Source organism: Stenella coeruleoalba, assembly GCF_951394435.1.
Source record: "Stenella coeruleoalba genome assembly, chromosome: 14".
In the NCBI taxonomy this organism is placed as follows: Eukaryota; Metazoa; Chordata; class Mammalia; order Artiodactyla; family Delphinidae; genus Stenella; species Stenella coeruleoalba.
The window spans coordinates 40,112,662-40,127,937 of NC_137160.1; the positions used below are offsets into that span (position 1 = coordinate 40,112,662).

Here is a 15,276-nt window from a genome sequence, read left to right on the forward strand (position 1 = left end):
CTATACCTATTATACCATGTTTAAAACAGAAAGAAAAATCTAGAAAACAGTAAACAAAATGTCTGTATCTTGGTTTGCTAATCTTAGTGCCTCTTTCCTCTTAACTTTGGATCAACTGTGCTTCTGCCTGAGGCTAGCATCTTCATTGGATCTAAGCCACCCTCTCACACCTACTCAAAGACATACCCCAATAATCCTCACCTCTTGCATTATCAAATTTTCCTCTCCTGAATTTTTTAATTAGCATGCAAACATACTTTTTAAAAGTCACTCACATAGCCTTCGGACCAAGATGACTAACCTGCCTGAACAAGTACAATACCAGACAAAATATATCAGAAGCAAAGGATGGGAGAGACGTGATCCCTGAAATGGGAAACATGAAGCAAACTTGGGTTCCCTCAGTTTACTGCCTGGAGAGAGTTTCTAGGCTACAGCACAGGGAGGGAGAACTCAAGCAGAGCTTGACCGTATCCCTAAGTTGAGATGACGGAGCAAGGCGCCCTGAGAGGCCAAGTGACTAGATTGGCAGGGCAGAGTACCAAAGAGGAGAGACCTAAACGCTGGAGGTCTGCAGAGGGTCCCTCACAAGTATTCAGTTGATTGCTGATGAACACCTGTGTAAAGAAACTACCTGAGGTGGGGGAAAGAATCATCCAGAAGAATTAGGGGGGAAAAAAATCACTGGAACTCACAAAGTGCCAGTAATAGTACCATCGGCGAGGGCAGAAAACCTCCTAAGTCACAGGACGTCAGAGCAATGGCTCTCAAACGATGGCAGTTTTATGCCCCACCCCACCCCCGCCAAGAGACAATTGGTAGTATCTGGAGACATTTTTGGTTTTCATAACCAGAGAAGATGGGCTCTACTGGCATCTACTGGATAGAGGCCAGAGATGCTGCTAAACATCCTACAATGAATTATCCAGCCTTAAATATCAATAGTGCTGAGGTTGAGAAACTCTGGGTTCGAATAGTAGAGTCTTGCCTGCATAGGAGAAAAAAATGAACCCTAGACTAAACACTGCCTGAAAGATACTTAATAGCAAGACCTAAGAGGGTAAAACTGCCCAAGCAATTTAAACACATCCCAGAACAAAGCTCAAGAATATATATATTAAAAATATTCAGTACCCAACAACATACAATACAAAATGACTGGCATCCAATCAAAAATTGGATAACTCATAAGTCATGCAAAGAAACAGGAAAATACAACCCATAATAAGAAAAACCACTCAATCAAATTGACCCAGAAATGACAAAGAATTAGACAAGCTCATTAAGACAATTATTAAACTATTCCATGTGATCAAGAAGCTAGTGGAAGTATTGAACATGCTCAGTAGCAACATGAAAGCTCTAAAAAAATCAACCAAATTAAGCTTTTAGAGATAAAAACTGCAATGTCTGAGATTTAAAAAAAATGCACAGATGGGATTAACTGTGGATTAAACATAATAGAAGAAAAGAATAAAAAAAATCATGGTAGATAAGACATAACAAAAGAAACCATCCAAAATGAAAAACGGGCAAATAAAACACTAAGAAAAATTGAACAGAGCTGTAGTACAACTTCAAGCAGCCTAATATGTGTAAGAGTAATTAGGGTTCCTGAAGGTGAGGGGAGGGAGGAGGAATAGCGAAATATTTGAAAAAAGTAATCTCACGCAGCTCTTATTGGTAAATTTTTAGTAATGAAATACTTATACTAGAAAAAAAAGTCTCAATTTTTTGAGACTTCAGCTTCCACCTTAAGAAACCAGAAAAAGAATAAATTAAACCCAAAGTAAAGAGAAGATTAGATTGAAAATCAACAAAATAGAAAACAGAAAAACAAGAGAAAAACCAATTTCTGTACTCTGTTTAAACCAAAAGCTAACTTTTAACAAAGATTAATAAAATTGATAAACTTCCAGCCAGACTGATCAGGAAAGAAAAAAAGTTGAAGATACAAATTATAACAGGAATGAGAGGTGTGACATTACTGTATATTACACAAATTCTTCTCCACATAAAGAGTGATAATCAATGGGAATTCCCTGGCGGTCCAGTGCTTAGGACTCAGCGCTTTCACTGCCATGTCCCAGGTTCAGTTCCTGGTTAGGGAACTGAGATCCCGCACGCAAGCTGCATGGTGTGGCCAAACAAGACAAAACAAAAGAAGAGTGCTAATCAACTTTGCTAACCTCCATATTGCTGATTTCAATATTCGTTTATTACTTATATTGCTTGAGCCATCAGCAGTATTTTGCATAATTGATGTATTTTCATTTGGCTTCAAGAAACAACATGCTTGGTTTTTCTCTACCTCATGGGACATTTCTTTTCAGTCTCGATGCTGGTATTTCCTCACCTCTCTGGACTTCAGTATGTTGGAGTGCCTGAGGGCTCAGTGTTCAAATCTCTTCTTTTTTCTACCTATGTTCACTTCCTAGGTAATCTCATCTGGTCTTAGATCTTTATTACCTAGGACTCCAAAATCTATATTTCAGCCTAGATCTCTTCTCTGAACTACAGGCTCATATATCGCTTTGCCTACCAGACATCTCCACTTTGATACCTGCTTTAATCTGGGTTCCTAAGAAAACAGCATAAAATTAAACCTTATTGTTAATACTTTATTGGGGTGATGCAATCCCAGAACAGGATGACTGAAGGTAAATGGGTGGTGAAGCAGGGAAAAGAGAGAACAAACACAGGTGGTGTTACTGAGTGTCTACAGCTTAGGCACAGCTGTTTGCTTAGTCTCACTGACTATCTTCAGAGGGCAAATGGCATGAACTATGTCATCTCACCTCACCATGGGGTAGGAGGAGGGAGAAGAATTTTCTGCAGGCTCCCCTCGCTCGCCCTCTGGTCAGTTTCCACCACAGAACATCAATTCCACACTTCCAGGTGCACCATTCAGCCTCTCCAGTAGTCAGGTTCCAAGACAATGCAATAGCACAGGAGGAGTGGCAGGCAAGAGATCCAGCGGGAGTCAGTTGCTCCCTCTGCCTGCAGCCTGGTGGGCCTGCAACCTCAAGGGTTGGTGCAGGCAGTCTTCTTACAGGGTCATCAGTATCACAGAGCAGAAACTCTGGCCCTGCAAATAGGAGGAGGCTTATAAACTGGGCTTGGTACAGTGACTAATTAGGCATCTTAAACCCAACATGCCCCCATCAAATTTTTAATTTCTCCCCAAACATGTTCTTCTTGTCGTCTTCTTCATCTTAGAAAGTGGCAATTTTGTCCTCCCAGTTGGTCAGGCCATAGCCTCCCTGATTTCCTGCTTGCTCTGCTTCACTCAGCTCTCCCCACAGCATCCAGATCATGTTCAGACTGTGTCACTTCTCTGCTCAAAATCCTCTTCCTCCTCGCTGTTTGAATGTCAAAGGGGCATTGTGTCTGTAACTTACTCAAACAATTCAGGGAAAACTTAACATATCTATAGATATAGATATAGATATATCTGGGCATATAGCATAAGTAGATAGAGAATTATAAAGCAAATGTGATAAAATAATACTTGGGGAATCTGGGTGAAGCAAATATAGGAATTCTTTGTTCTGTTCTTGCAATTTTTCTATAAGTTTGAAATTATCTCAAAATTCAAAGTTAAAGAGAACTTAATGGCCCCGAAAGGGAGAGAGTGAATTACTAAAGGAAAATCAGGTAAGGTGCTGTTATCGAGAAAGCTTGGGGCAGGGAGAGGGAGAAGGGAATATTGAGAAAGCAGTTATAAATATCCCCTACAGCCATATTTAAAAAGAAGATGAAGAGCTATGTTTATGGATGTGTAAAATATTTATGATAGGGCTTCCCTGGTGGCGCATGGTTAAGAATCTGACTGCCAATCCAGGGGACACGGGTTCGAGCCCTGGCCCGGGAAGATCCCACATGCTGCAGAGCAACTAAGCCTGTGAGCCACAACTACTGAAGCCCAGGCGCCTAGAGCCCATGCTGTGCAACGAGAGAAGCCACCGCAATGAGAAGCCCGCGCACCGCAATGAAGAGTAGCCCCCGCTCGCCACAACCAGAGAAACACCGCACGCAGCAATAAAGACCCAACACGGCCAAAAATAAAACAAATAAATAAATTTATTTAAAAAATGTTTATGATACAACAATGGGAAAATTTTCATTTGCCATCATCAATATCATTTTTGGAAAAAAGTACACAAATATATATGTAGAATGGCACTCATCAAAATACTGTTTGCTAAGTAGGCTTCTGGAGATAAATGACTTTTATCTTTATTCTTTTACATAGTATCTTTTTTTTTTTTAACAGCAAGCTAGCAGCACATTTATAATCAGCAAAAAGAAAAAAAAATCAATAAAAGTTAAAAAAAATTTTCATTTAGATCATGGGTCAGCAAACATTTTCTGTAAAGGGCCAGATAGCAAATATTTTCAGCTTTGAGGGCCATACAGTTTCTGCTGCAACTATGCAACTCTGCCTTTATAGCAGAAAGCAGCCTTAGATAACTCACAAACAAATGGGTGAGGCTGTGTTCTATTAAAACAGTGGCTGGCTGGTCTTCCTGCAGTAGTTTGTAGACCCCTGATTTAGAAGAATACTTTTTCCCTAAAGCATGGCTTACAGGAAAGGAATATTCTCATTCTTCTGGAGTTTTCTATAGGGCCCCCTTGATCAACTGACAGTCTGGGAATTCCACTGGCCCCATGTAATTAGCTATATCATTGAGTAAGCTGACTAAATAAAATTTAATGAAAGCATTTAAACAGAACCACATTTATAAACAAATAACAAACACCTTGTCTGGAGAAGTGATAAATATGCATTGTATGATATTGTAGATAATTAGATTCAGTCTGCCTGCCACTGGATCCCAACTGTTGGAAAGAGATTCCTTTTAATGTGCCCTGGAGGCTCGGCTGCAGCTGCCTGACAGCTGGAGTGATCAAAGGCCTGAAAGGCATCCTAGGGAGATGCGGAGAAATGCATGTGCCAAAATCCTTGGGAAAGCCATGCCTCCTGGTCTAGTTCCAGGAAGGAAATCTTCTTCTGTAAGGAACATAATCCACAGCTTCCATAAAATAAGTTGGGTAGTGTATTGTCTTTTTCTTTTACCTTGAAGAGATTGTGTACGATTGCTTTATTTCTTCCTTTAATGTCTGGAACTTTTCCCTGCTGAGATATATGGCTTGGACTATTCTTGATGGGAAAAATTTAAGTTACAGATAATTTCCTTTTTTTTTTCTTTTTGGCCACCCCGGCAGTGAAGGTGCCACATACTAACCACTGGACCACCAGGGAATTCCCAATAATTTCCTTAATAGACACAGAGCTATTTAGATTTTATATTTCTTTTCTTTTCTTTTTTTAAAGCCATTGAGCTGGACATTTTATTTTAAATTAATTAATTAGTTTAGTTTTGGGCTGTGTTGGGTTTTTGTTGCTGCACACTGGCTTTCTCTAGTTGCAGTGAGCAGGGGTGCTCTTTGTTGAGATGCGCAGGTCTCTCATTGCGGTGGCTTCTCTTGTTGTGGAGCACGGGCTGTAGGAGCGTGGGCTTCAGTAGTTGTGGCTCTCGTGCTCAGCAGTTGTGGCTTGCGGGCTCTAGAGTGCAGGCTCAGTAGTTGTGGTGCACGGGCTTAGTTGCTCTATGGCATGTGGGATCTTCCCTGACCAGGGATCGAACCCGTGTCCCCTGCATTGGCAAGTGGATTCTTAACCACTGTGCTACTGGGGAAGTCCCAGATTTTATATTTCTTATTGTGTTAATTTTGGGTAAATTTTATAAATTTTAGGTAAAATTATGAATCATATCCTTTATATTACACTTGTAGTGGCTGTAGATCTGTGCTGATGGCCACTTTTGCATTCCTTACGTTGACAAACGGGACTTCTCTCTGTTTCTTGATCAGTTTTGCTGGGGGATTGTCAATTTAATTCTTTCTCAAAAATGAGCTTTTGGCTTTTCTTTTTTAAAATGTGTGCTTTCTATTTCATTAATTCATGCTCTACTATTTCCTTCCTTCTATTTTCTTTTTTTAAAGAAACTGTTGATTTTTCATCAACTTCATTTCCATTTTCTCTTTAAGGGCTATGAGAGAACAGCTTAAAGCCAATCAGTGGTCGTCCCTCCCCATTCAGTGTCCTGAGCAGTGGGAGCTGCAGACCAGTCTTCAGGAGGGAACTGCTGAATAGGCACACAGGGGACCTACACATCTGCAGACCAGTCTGGGATCTCAGGTTGAGTAGCAGTAAACTCAGGAGTTAGAGCCGTCCATTCGCACTGAAATTCCTCCTTGGCCACAACCTTTTCAGCAGTGGCCTGCTCTTCCTTTTCAGTCTCTTCCAGGTGTGTGTGGAAGTAGAGATCAGGCATGACCTCCCGTGGGTGTCCACGGGCGACGGTGCCACGCATGTGCAGAACTTCCAGGGTCAGCACCCACCACCTCGGACCCCCTGAGTGAGCTCCCTTGTTGCTGTAGGGAATGGCAATGCCCGCAGAACACAGAGTTGAGTCTGTGTTACACAGAGCAATGGTGGGCAGGTCAACATAAGACACCTGTGTGAGAGGCTGGTGGGCAGCCCTGGGGTCAGTAACCACCAGAAGTCTCTGCTCCTGGAAGGCTGCCTGGATCTGGTGAGTAAAGCTTCCAGGAGTGACACAGTCAGCAGTAGGAGTGGCTCCAGCGGCAGCAGCAAACTTCAGCACTGCTTGCCGGCCGGTACTTCTGGAGGACACTGACATCTGTTGAGTTTTCAGTGGCATCAATGGCACAAGCTCCCAGCAGAACCCTCTCCCAGATTCTCTTCAGATTTATGAGGCAGATGCCATCACTTTTCCTTTTGTAGAGGCACTGCTCCATTTGGAAGTCAAGGCTGGTGTCACCCTAAGTGGGTTCCTTATGTAAGGAATTTGAGGACCTCCTCTTCCTTCATTTGCAGAACATCAAGGGCTCTGGACATTGTGAATATTTCTCTTTAAGTTATGATGAGAAACCAGAACAACGCTTATGGACCTCATCCTACTTTCTTTAGATTTACTTGCTATTCTTTTTCTAACTTCTTGTGATGGATACTCAAATCATTGAATTTTAGCCTTTTTTTCCCCTAATAATATCACTATTATCCAGATAAAAATATATTCTAATTTCTATTGTGCTTTCTTCCTTTACCCATGGGTAAGTTAAATTGTTTTTCTTAATTTCCAAACATTTGGGAATTTTTTTAAGTGTGTGTGTTATTGATTTCTAGCTAATTTCATTGTTATGTGAAAACATGTGCTAAGTCTGTGCTGTCCAATATGTAGTCACTAACCAGATGTGGCTATATAAATTAATTAGAATGAATAAAATGTAGTTCATCAGGCACACATTTTAAGTGTTCAGTAGCCACATGTGGCTAGTGACTACTGTGTTGACTATGGTGTCTATTGTACTGAACAATGCAGGTAGAACACAGAAAATTCTATTGCACAGCCCTACTCTAAACGATTCAATCTGATGAAATTTGTTGAGGCTTGTTGAATATACAAACCCGCATATGCTCAGTTTTGGAAAATGTTCTCTGTGCACCTAAAAAGAATCAAGGTTTCTGTCATTGTTGGTTGTACTGTTACCTAATAGGTCCATTAGGTCATTTTGTTAATCATATTGTCCACATATACTATATTCTTAGACATTTTTTCTGCTTGTCCTCTTTTACTAAGGGAGTTGTGCAAAAGTCTCCTACTAGGATTGTAGATTTATCTCTTTCTCATTTTAGTTTTGTCAATTTTAGTTTTATATACTTTGAAGCAAAATTATTAGATGTATACACGTTTAGAATATTTCTATTTTCTTGGTAAATTGACTCATCAATAGAAATGTCCCATTTTATCTCTAGTAAGACTTTTGCTTTAAAGTCTACTTCTTGTTTGATATTGGTACAGCGATTAGCACCTTTCTTTTGGTTAGTGTTTGAATGCAGTATCTTTTTTCCATACTTGTATTTTAAGTTTCCTGGATTCTGGTAGTTGTATCTCAAGTAAGTATTACATGATTAATTTTAAAAATTCTAGTCAAGAATCTTTGTCTTGTGTCCACTTGCATGTAATATAATTACTGGTGTATTTGGGCTTACATCTGTCATGATCCTATGTGTTATCTATTTGTCTTGACTATTTATATTCTTTTTCCCTTGCCTTCTTTGAGATTAATCAACAATTTTATTTATTTATTTATTTATTTTGCGGTACGCGGGCCTCTCACTGTTGTGGCCTCTCCCGTTGCAGAGCACAGGCTCCGGACGCGCAGGCTCAGCGGCCATGGCTCAAGGGCCCAGCCGCTCCGTGGCATGTGGGATTTTCCCGGACCGGGGCACGTACCCGCGTCCCCTGCATCGGCAGGCGGACTCTCAACCACTGCGCCACCAGGGAAGCCCTAATCAACAATTTTTATTTCTCCATTTTACTTTTTGTTAATTTGTTAGTTATATTCCTCTTTTACTCTAGCGATTACAACATGCACCCTTGGTTTATTAGAACCTAATATAAATTAGTACTTCTACAATCTCTCTGAGAATGTATTTAGTTCCTAACTTTAGGCATTATTATCTTTTCTTACAGTTAATATTCATTTACATTTACCTTCAGATTTACACTTTCCATGGCTCTTCATTTCTTCCTAAACTGTTTTTTCCTTGTGCCTGAAGAACTCCTTTTAGTATTTTTTGTTTGAGTATGTGGGCAATGAATTCTCTCATTTTTGTTTGTCTGGAAATGTCTTCACATTGTCTTTGCTTTTGAAAGTTATACTTCCAAGATATTTCATTATCTTCTGGCTTTATGTTGAGAAGTTAAACCTCAGTTTATTTGTTGTTTATTTGAATATAATGTTTTTTCCCCTTTTTTCGATTTTTCTCTTTTTCTTTGCTTTTGTTAGGTACTATGATGTCCCCAGGTATACTTTTCTTTGTAGTTTTTGTTGTCTGTGGTGCTCCTTTAATGCATGATTTGATTATTCATGAGGGTTGGAAAATTCTTGACCACTCTTTCTTTAAATATAGCCTTTGTTCCATCATCTCTTATTTCATTTTGAGACTCAGATATGTGTATGTTAGGCCTTTTTTTCCATATCAGATATGATTCCTAGGCTCTTTGCTGTATCTTCTTCTATAATTTTGTTTCCCTCCATGTTTCAGCCTTCATGTTTTCTACTTACGTAGCTTTCACTAACTCCCATTTCAGTGTATCCAAGCTGCTAGGTACTTCATGTAAGTGGGATCATAAGATATTTGTCCTGTGCCTGGCTTATCTCACTTAGCATGATGTCTTCAGTGTTCCTCCATGATGTAGTGTATGTCAACATTTCTTTTCTCTGTAATGCTGAGTAATATTCTATTGTATGTATACACCACATTTTGTTTATCCATTTATCTGTCAATGGACATTTAGGTTGCTTTCAGCTTTTGGCTATTGTGAATAATGCTGCTATGAACATCAGTGTACACATATTTGAGTCCCTTCTTTCAATTATTTTGGGTATACACCCAGAAGTGGAATTGCTGGATCATATTGTAATTCAATGTTTACTTTTTTTTTTTTTTTTTTTTGTGGTACGCGGGCCTCTCACTGTTGTGGCCTCTCCCGTTGCGGAGCACAGGCTCCGGACATGCAGGCTCTGCGGCCATGGCTCGTGGGCCCGGCCGCTCCGCGGCATGTGGGATCTTCCCAGACCAGGGCACGAACCCGCGTCCCCTGCATCGGCAGGCGGACTCTCAACCACTGCACCACCAGGGAAGCCCTCAATGTTTACTTTTTAAAAAATAATTAATTAATTAATTTTTGGCTGTGTTGGGTCTTTGTTTCTGTGCGAGGGCTCTCGAGCGAAAGCGGCAAGTGGGGGCCACTCTTCATCGCGGTGCGCGGGCCTCTCACTGCCGCGGCCTCTCTTGTTGCGGAGCACAGGCTCCGGACGCGCAGGCTCAGTAGTTGTGGCTCACGGGCCCAGTTGCTCCGCGGCATGTGGGATCCTCCCTGGACCAGGGCTCGAACCCGTGTCCCCTGCATTTGCAGGCAGATTCTCAACCACTGCGCCACCAGGGAAACCCTATGTTCACTTTTTTGAGGAACCACCATACTGTTTCCTACAGTGGCTGCAACATTTTACATTCCCATCAGCATTGTGCAAGTGTTCCAACTTCTCCACTTCCTCACCAACAATATTATTTCCTTACTTCCTTCCATCCCTCCTTCCTTTCTTTCTTAAATAATGGCTATCCTGGGCTTCCCTGGTGGTGCAGTGGTTGAGAGTCCACCTGCTGATGCAGGGGACACGGGTTCGCGCCCCAGTCCAGGAAGATCCCACATGCCGCGGAGCGGCTGGGCCCGTGAGCCATGGCCGCTGAGCCTGCGCGTCCGGAGCCTGTGCTCTGCAACGGGAGAGGCCACAACAGTGAGAGGCCCGCGTACCGCAAAAAAAAAAAAAAAATAATAGTAATAATGGCTATCCTAATGATTAGTGATGTTGAACATCTTTTTATGTGCTTTTTGACTATCTATATACCATCTCTGGAGAAATGTCTATTCAAACCATTTGACCAATTAAAAAATCTGGTTAGTTTTTGCTGTTGTTGAGTTGTAGGGGTTCTTTATATATTCTGGATATCAATCCCTTATCTGATATACGATTTTCAAATATTTTCTCCCATTCCATTGATTGCATTTTCATTCTGTTAACAGTGTCCTTTGATGCACAAAAGTTTTTAATTTTGATGAAGTCCAATTTATCTATTTTTTCTTTTGTTTCCTATGCTTATGTTGTCATATCCAAGAAATCACTGACAAATCCAATTGCATGAAGATTTCTTTAATGTTTTCTTCTAAGAGTTTTGTAGTTTTCCTCTTATGTTTAGGGAAGTCCCCTTTGATCCACTTTGAGTTAATTTTTGTATATGATGTAAGGCAATGGTCAACCTTCATTCTTTTGTATGTTGATATACAGTTTTCCCGATACCATTTACTGAGAAAACTGTCTTTTACCCATTGAATGGTCTTGACACCCTTGTTGAAAATCATTTGACCATTTATGGGTGGGTTTATTTCTGGGCTCTCTATACTATTCCATTGGTTTATACATTTGTCTTTATGCAAGTATCACACTGTTTCTATTACTGTAGCTTTGTAAGTTTTGAAATCAGGAAGTGTGAGATTTCCAACTTTGTTCTTTCTCAAGATTGTTTTGACTATTGAGGGTCCCTTGATATTCCATATCAGTTTAAGGATGGATTTTTCTGTTTCTGAAAAAAATTGTGGGGGTTTTGATAGGGATTTCACTGAATCTGTAGATTTCTTTGGGTAATATTAAACATGGGATATCTTTTCACTTATTGGTGTCTAATTTCTTCCAGAATGTTTTGTAGTTTTTAGTGTTGTTGCCTTGGTTAAATTTATTCTTAAGTATTTTATTATTTTTGATGCTATTTTTAAATGGAATTGCTTTCTTAATTTATTTTTCAGGTTGTTTATTGTTAGTGTATTAAAACACAACTGATTTCTGCCTATTGATTTTGTATCCTACAACTTTGCTGAATTGATTTATTAGTTCTAAGAAGTTGTGTGTGTGTGTGTGTGTGTGTGTAATTTTAAGGATTTTCTGCATATAAGATCATGTTATCTACAAAGAGAGATAATTTTACTTCCTGTTTTCCAATTTCAAGGCCTTTTATTTATTTTTCTTGCCAGTTGCTCTGGCTAGGAATTCCAGTACTACGTTAAAGTGGCAAAAGCAGGCATTCTTGTGAGGAAAAGTTTTCAGTATTTCACCTCTGAGTAGATGTTAACTGTGAGTTTTATTTATATGGACTTTATTATGTTGAGGTACTTTCCTTTACTATGTTGAAGTACTATTCCTGGATTGTTGAGTGTGTTTTTAACTTTTTAATCATGAAAAGGTGTTGAATTTTGTCAAAAAAAAATTTTTTTCTGCACCAATTGGGATGATCATGTGGTTTTTATCCTTTACTCTGTTAATATGATGTATTACATTGATTGACCCATCCTTGAATTTCAGAAATAAATCCCACTTGGTCATGGTGTATAATCCTGTTAATATGTTGTTGAATTCTGTTTGGTAATTTTTTTTTTTTTTTTTTTTTTTACTGCTGTGGCCTCTCCCGTTGCGGAGCACAGGCTCCGGATGCGCAGGCTCAGCGCCCATGGCTCACAGGCCCAGCCGCTCCGCAGCATGTAGGATCTTCCTGGACCAGGGCATGAACCAGTGTCCCCTGCATCGGCAGGCGGACTCTCAACCACTGCGCCACCAGGGAAGCCTTGTTTGGTAATATTTTGCTGAGGGTTTTTGCATCAATATTTATAGGAGATACTGGTGTGTAGATTTCTTTTCTTGTAGTGTCTTTGTCTGGCTTTGGTGTCAGGTTAATTCTGGCCTCATCAAATGAGTTTGAAAACATTCCCTCCTCTTTAATTTTTTGAAGGAGTTTGAGAAGGATTGGTGTTTCTTCTTTAAATGTTTGGTAGAATTCACCAGCGGAGCCATCTGGTCCTGGGCTTTTCTTTGTTGGGAATCTCCTTACTAGCTATAGTTCTATTCAGGTTTCCTATTTTTTGATGATTCACTTGGTAGGTTGCATGATTCTAGGAATTTGTCCAGTTTATCCAATTTGTTGGTGTACAACTGTTCCTAGTGCTCTCTTATAATCCTTTTTATTTCTATAATATTCACAATAATGTGCCCTCTTTCATTTCTGACTTTAGTTATTTTGAGATTATAGGTTTTTGGAAAGAATATACAGAGCTGAAGTGACCTTATTACATCATACCAAGTGGTTCATGATATCCACACATCACTGGTGCTGTTAAACTTTAAGCAGTGCTTCTCTGGCAGGTGTAATTTTTGCCCTCAGGGGACATTTAGCAATGTCCATTTTTGGTTGTTGTAACTGGTGGGGCAGGGGGAGGATTGCTACTGGTATTTAGTGGAGAAAGGCCAGGAATGATACTTAAAATCCTATAAGCAGAAAAAATAGCCCCCATCCCCAACAAAGAATTATCTGGTCCCAAATGTCAATAGTACTGAGGTTAAGAAAACTTAGGTTAAAGTAGTTTTTGCCAGGTTTCTCCACTGTGGTTACTATTTTTCCCTTCCCATACTCTATTCCTTGGAAGCAAGTCAACAGGTCCAGCCTCTTCTAGGAGTGGGAGGTGGGGATTAAACTCCACATCCTGAGGGGGGAAAATCTACATATATTATTTGAAATTCTTCCATAAGGAAGATTTGTCTCTTCTGCCATATTTATTTATATCAGTATGGACCCATGTATATTTATTTGGCCTTGGGAATACTTTCACGTTGGCTCCTATGTTCCTTTGACCTGCTCCCAGTGTTTTGTTTCTTGAGTTCTTGCTTACTTTCTGATGCTATAACATGCTCCTGGCTCATCTTGTATTTTCCCTGCCCTAGCCCTAGAATCAGCCATTTCTCAAAGGAGCACTGGTTCCTTTAATTTGTAGAATGCTATCTACAAACCATGATCTAGGTATGCCTATTGATACTGGAGTATCATTGCCCTGGGTCCTCTCAGAGAACAGAGCTATGTTATATATGTATGTATATGTGATATATATATATATATATATGTATATATATATATGTTTACTAATCCATGTATACACACATTCTATAACTGTTTCTGGTCTATCCATCTGTGTGGGTGTGTAAATGTATATTAATGTCTATGACTCTAATGATTCTGGTAGTTTTTGATTTGAACACTGGACATTGTGCATGAAAAGTTATAGTCTCTGGATGAGGTTGTCATTCTCCAGACAGGATTCACCCTCTTCTCTTCTCGTTGGCAGCTAGATTAGGAGTAGATAACTTAATTCACTAAAAGGCTGACCTGACTTGAGATTGCATTTCAGACTTTTTTTAGACTTGGTTCACACATATTTCATTCTTATTCTGAGGGTATATATAGCCTTTTAATGTTTATCCTGAAATTGTGGGGTGTTTATAAGAACACCTCCTACTTGGCATGTCTTGTATTCCCAATTTTTATCCACTATCAAAGTGAGTCTGCTGAGTTCCACTTAACCTTCCAGTGTCCTTTGGTTAGATTTCTTGGCCTTTTGCCCTGCCAGTTTGAGACTCAGCAAATAAATGCCTGGGGGAAATCAACTGGCATAAAATGTCAGGTCCAATTCTCTGTGTTTCTCTTCCCATTTTACTCTGTATATTTCACTACTGTTTAAATTTTTACAGTAGGTAGTGTTATTTTTTTAACTCAGAAATGACCTAGTGAGCAAGTAGATTTAGAAAACTGGAGGAGAGTGAGGAGTGTAGGATAGCAACCAGTTATTTTATCTGGATGGCAAGGTGTTTAGTAGGGGATTCAGGAGGAAGATATCATGGGTGTGTGTCAACTTCATGAATTTGAGTTTACCTGTAGGACACTAGATAGTAACGTGTAGTAAGCAGTTGGCTCTTAACGTTTATTCTCAGGAAAGATGGCTAACCTTCAGATATAAATTTGATCATCTTATTTTTTCTTCTTTACTTTTAAAATTCCCTGGGCTTCCCTGGTGGCACAGTGGTTGAGAGTCTGCCTGCCGATGCAGGGGACACGGGTTCATGCCCCGGTCTGGGAAGATCCCACATGCCACGGAGCGGCTGGGCCCGTGAGCCATGGCCGCTGAGCCTGCATGTCTGGAGCCTGTGCTCCACAACGTGAGAGGCCACAACAGTGAGAGGCCTGCGTAACGCAAAAAAAAAAAAAAAAAATTCCCTAAGGAACAGACGATAATTGATTGTACGCTTTTTTTCCCTACTCACTTCTCAACCTATCATCATGTCTATGCATTTTAGCTCCTGTACTTCTGGACCTTGTGATTTTATTTCCAGACTTCCCAAATAGTTTTCCTTTCCGTTCCTCCTTTTAATTTTAGACTCTTCTGAAAGCAGGAAGATGATCATGCCATTCCCTGGTTGAGAGATCTTAATGGCTTCTCATTACCTTGAGAATAAAATGCAGAAATATGAAATCTATTCCAACCATACCTAGTACTTTTCTGTTTTACACATAACACTAAACCACAGAAAGTTGAAGTGTCTCCTTGTTTAGCATCACATTTCTTATATTTTTAATTTTTAAAAAAATTTATTTATTTTTGTCTGCGTTGGGTCCTCGTTACTGTGTGTGGACTTTCTCTAGCTGTGGCGAGCGGGGCCTACTCTTCGCTGCGATGTATGGGCTTCTCATTGCAGTGGCTTCTCGTTGTGGAGCACAGGCTCTAGGTGCACGGGCTCTAAGTGCAC

The 15,276-nt window shown here is 40.0% G+C and overlaps 1 pseudogene across 1 annotated transcript; it reads right to left on the reverse strand.

Moving 5' to 3' along the window:
* Positions 1-5,918: 5,918 nt before the first annotated feature.
* LOC307197393 (small ribosomal subunit protein uS2-like) lies at positions 5,919-6,928 on the reverse strand (annotated as a pseudogene). Its single transcript has one exon. The product of its transcript is annotated as a small ribosomal subunit protein uS2-like (transcript).
* Positions 6,929-15,276: the final 8,348 nt, after the last annotated feature.